At 57.4% G+C, this 4,880-nt stretch overlaps 1 protein-coding gene across 1 annotated transcript in view; it reads right to left on the minus strand.

The window, feature by feature from the left end:
• The window catches only part of PGAP2 (post-GPI attachment to proteins 2), a 13,799-nt gene that overhangs the window by 1,461 nt on the left and 7,458 nt on the right, over nucleotides 1-4,880 (minus strand). The window lies entirely within an intron of this gene.

Genomic DNA, 4,880 nt, shown 5'->3' on the forward strand with positions numbered 1-4,880 from the left:
TACTGGCATACTGGGAGCCATGGTGGGTGCCAGCTAGCAGCCCCCTCTTCCTCTCTTGCTCCCACTGCCCATCATGCTGAGCACTGTGGATAAAGAAACTTCAAGGCCTGAGGTGAGCAGGGAGCCCCCATAGCAGAGGAACCCCAAAGTGCAGCTGGACACAAACAAGGACGCAGGGGAGACCCCAGCATCTCCATCCCAGTGCAGGGCAGCCAACACACTGAGCTGTGGGGCCGGGGGGCTGGAAAAGAGGGGGTTGTCCCCATACAAGGGGGCTGGGGATGCCACAGACAGCCCAGACACGGGCTGTTATTCCCATTTCTGGGTAGGAGGGGAATTTCCCCTTTGTCTGACACTTCACGTGAGACAAACCCTCCATTTTCAAGGACTGCTGAGAATGAGGAAAATTTAAATTGCCTCGTCACACTTTCCATCACCCCCTGGCAAGTGTGCGGGCAGGCTCAGCCTCCCACGGTGGGGAGGAAAACCCAGAGAGGAAGGATGGGAAAAGCCTTGCGGTCACCTTTGCCATCTGGGGACCCACCCGCCTCTGCCCCCAGCTCCTTTCCTGCTCAGGCTGACAAGGGTCCCTCTCCCCAGTGGCTCCCAGGGCCCTCTGGAGCAGCCCAGTCAGACAGCAGCTGGTGCTCAGCGGTGAGAGCACTGTGGAGGGGGAGCGAGGAGTGGGAGTGCCAGGCTGGGAGCTCAATAACCATGAGCAGCCAGAGCTGAGGCGCTACGGCAAGTTTCACACCGGAAAAATGGGTCACAAAAAAGCCTTGTTTTCATCCCAGCCCCACGGTGCCGGAAATGGTTGCACTACGAAGTGGCAACAGAGTCTGCTCGTCTTGGTGAGGTGAGCGGCAGCTCGCTGCTGCGCTCCCCTGAACTGCACAGCGTCATACAGCACTGTACCATGTCACACAGCACCACACCGTGCTGCACTGCAGGGCACTGCATTGTGTCATGCTGCACCACGTGGCACTGCAGCTCGGTGCACGGCCCTGAACAGCTCTAAATCGCACTATGCTGCACCACACCACGGTACTCTATCACGCAGCGCTGCACGTCACTACACAGCACTGCACAGCACCCAAAGGAGCCTTCTGCTTGCAGTGGATTTAAGGCACCGGAGACGCCTCACAGGGGACTGCCCAGGGCAGCTGAAGGCTGAGGGATACGAGGCAGCTGAACCTCCCACCCACACTGGGTCATGGGCACGGGCCAGAGCTGAAGCCGGTGGCTGCTGAGAAACCTCTGTTCAGCAACATGTGCATCTGTTGTGACATGTGCTGCCTCCCGACTGGAACCCCCCTGGGGACCCTGAGGGCAGCAAGCACCCTGCAATCCTAATCCCAGGGGCACTGGGATTAGGGATAGTGCCCTGACATTAGGGATTAACCCCTAGTTATCCACTTGCCTTTGGAGAGGCTGGGCCCAGCCCAGGGACTGGCTCTCCAGAGAGAAGCAGAGGACACGAGCACAGGAGGCACCTCTCCCCCACCCACCAGGACCCAGACACAGGGTCAGAGAGCTGTGGCACGAGCTGGGGCGGGGGGCAGCTCCTTCACAGACACCCTCAGGGATCCTGCAGCAGGACAAGGGCAGGGGCAGGGCACCTCCAGGTTAGTCTCTCAGAGGGGAACTGGCAGCTCTAAGTAGCCTGGCAGGAGACTGAAGCCTCCACACTCCAGCTCCCTGTGAAGGAAAAAGACGGTTAAGAAAATCCCAAGGATGTGGGACAATTGTCAGGGAAATGCTCAGGACACACACTGAGGCAGTGAGGATGGTTTTATGGCCTGGCAAATCCAGAGGGAGAGTGGTGCACCCCTCACAGAATCAGAGAATGTTTGGGCTTGGAGGGGACCTCTGAAGATCACCTAGTCCAAACCTCCTGCCAGAGCAGGATCACCTCGAGTAGACTGCATAGGAAAACACTCAGGTGGGTTTTGAGTGTCCAGAGATGGAGCCTCCACAACCTGAGCAGCCTCTTCCAGTGCTCTCACTCTTTATCCACCCCCAGGGAGAGCCTGATACATTCCTGTTGCTCTCTCACACAAGGAGCAACTCCACCATCTCACATTGTTGGCCTGTCTTTCCTAAAGAGGACACAGCCACGTGTTCCAGTCACATGAGCTATCCCACCACACTTAAGTAATTGCAATGAGATCATGTCCCTGCAATCACATACCGTCCTTTCCCATGAAGAACCCTGACCCTAAGCCTAGCCCCAAGCCTGACCCCAACCCTAAGCTTAACCCAGTGCAGTGCACTGCAGTACAGAATCTGCTCCCCTGCAGTACTGGAGCAGAGGGATGTGGAGCACAGGGGCACCAGAACAGAGGGATGCCAGGGCAGCAGGATGCCAGAGTAGAGGGATGCTGGGGCCAAGGGATGCTGCGAGGGCACTCACACGCCTGGCTTGGGCAGCAGGCACTGGCTGCCCAGAGACAGGGAGCTCCAAGCTCAGCCCACTTCAGGCTCCTGCCGGGCCCTTGCTGGGACTGCTGGGCCAGCACAGCTGCAGTTGGCAATGCTCAACTGCCAACCCCAGCTTCGCAATTTCCTCCCGGCAAGACAGACTGGGGCACCTGGTGTCCTCCACAAGCCACCCATTTCACACAGGCCCCCCGCACCTGAGCCAGCCTTCTGTAGCTGGATGCGTGTCTGGCCAAGGAAACCACAGGAAAATTATATTTAGTCCATCAGCTTGTAGGCTTTGAGCTGAGGCACTTTCCCTTTGCAGACAAAGGTAAGTCGGAAGCAGGAGCGCAGAGGGGAGGGGAGAGGAGAAAAGACTGGCTGCACCAACCCCGCCCAGAAGGGACAGCCCTGCGGCCCCAGCCTGGGACACCGTCCCGTGTGGCTCTGAGCTCATGGAAGATGCCTGGTGTCTCCTTCCGCCATCTGGTGGGAGCTCCCAGCCCTGCAAGCTCAGCTCCAAGGACTGGAGGATGGCTGCTGTAAGGAAGCACAAAGCCTCCTGCTTTTTCCATTGCTTGCGAGGAGAAACAAGAGGGACCCTGAGGACTTCACATCCCAGTTCCTGATGGGGACGAGGAATGGAATGGCAGTGATGCTAATTCAAAATGCAACAGCTACATTCTCCTGGGAGCTAGCTCTGCTCCTGAAGCTGTCCTGAAGCTGGGGGACAAGCGGCACTCTTGAGGATACCTGCTGTACTCCAGTCCCCGCTCTCCCCCCCTGGCTCCCCTGTGGCAAACCTGAAGACAAACTGCCCTGGCATTGAGAGCTCTGTGCTGAGATATCGACAGAAGGCTTGTGTGAGCTACCGCCACAGGCTGCAGGGGTAGGTGATGGTGCTACTGAGCAGTTGGAACCACGTGTTCACCAATATCCTCCACACAGCTCCAGCTGCAGCTGAAAACTCAGCTCAGCCGTCTTGCTCCAGGAATGTGAGCAGAACGGCTTCACCAGGGCCAAGGGGGATAGAAGCAGCAGCACAGCACATGGGGTGCCTCCGATGGGGTGCCAGTCAGCCATCCTGTGCTCACACACAGAGTTTGCACCTGAGCAACACCTCTGCCCTTGCACTTGCTGCACAAGGTGCTTTCCAGAAGCTGGAGTCAGGCTCAGCCCACATGGCAATGCGAAGCCCGGCCTGCGGCAGGGCAGAGCCCCAGTGCTGGGGGCACTATGGGCCTTGGGACCCATCGCCACTGACGGGCCCAAAGCAGCTGTCCTAGCGTGTGCATCTCCTGGCCAAAACGCAGACGCTTAGTGACGCCAGCCACTGAGACAGAGGGAAACATGTTTGCAGACGAGAAGTGAAACTGCTCTGCTCTTATCATCTTCGCAGTGGAAGAGCCAGCTGTGGAAGGAGGGTTCTAATGGGCATCTCGCTGTCCCAGAGCGCAGAGCAACCACAGAGGTGCCCGCCAGGGAAGACAATGCCAGCCACAGCCAAGCACACAGGACTGGGTGTGCTGCCTCTAGTCTCCTAGGACTAGTCCAGAGCAAGAGGATCTCTGTTTGCATTTTCCTTCTTCCCTGTGCTTCACCCCTTCTCCTCCTCCTCTCAGCCTGCTTTGTCTTTTCTTCCCTCCTGTGGACCTTTATTTTTCTTTCTCTCACTATTTGCCACCTTGCAACTGGAAACTGTCTGTACTTCCCCATGACAAACAAGTTCCTCAGCACCTTCCTGCCCTTGCAGAAAGGCTGTTGCAACACACACTCTGACAAATGCAAGGCTTTTGCAAGACCAATTCCTGTCTCTCACGTGCTGAAACTCCAGCAAACCTGGGGAGTTTCACTCCCTCCAGCAGCACTAAAAAGTAGTGCCAGACACAGGGTCTGCGAAGGGCTGTGCACAGACTCCCTGCTCCCTCCTCCAGACTGAGCAGGAGGAAGGCTGGGTCTAGCCTTCCAGCTCCTCACACAGTTTGTCCTGGAGATGGTCCCAGGTTTGGGCCTGGAGAATCTGAACCCTGCTGGAGGCACCTGGTGGCTGACAACAATGACAACACCAAGGTCGCGGGTTCGATTCCCGCTCTGTCCCCATGTGTTGCCTGGTCTAGTCGAGAGGTGGCATCCCTGCCCATGACAGGGAGGTTGGACTAGATGATCTCTAAGGTCCCTTCCAGCCTAGGCCGTTCTATGATCCTAAAACTTCATGGATTCATGGATTCTGAAGAGAACAGAAGGACGGGACATTGAGGGACTGGAGTCATCTCCCTCACCCATCCCCTCCTGCCACTGGGCTGGAGGTAGCAAAGGTGAACAAAGCCAGAATTGGAGTTGGTGGTGCAGTGACCCGTAAGAAGAGATTGCTGGAGCCCTGCCCTAAACCAGCCCTGGACAGCTCAGTTGCTCAACTTCTCCCTCCTCCTGCTGAGGCTGGCAGTTCCCACTGGCAGCTC

The sequence above is a fragment of the Apaloderma vittatum genome, unplaced genomic scaffold (genome assembly GCF_000703405.1).
Source record: "Apaloderma vittatum isolate BGI_N311 unplaced genomic scaffold, ASM70340v1 scaffold28692, whole genome shotgun sequence".
In the NCBI taxonomy this organism is placed as follows: Eukaryota; Metazoa; Chordata; class Aves; order Trogoniformes; family Trogonidae; genus Apaloderma; species Apaloderma vittatum.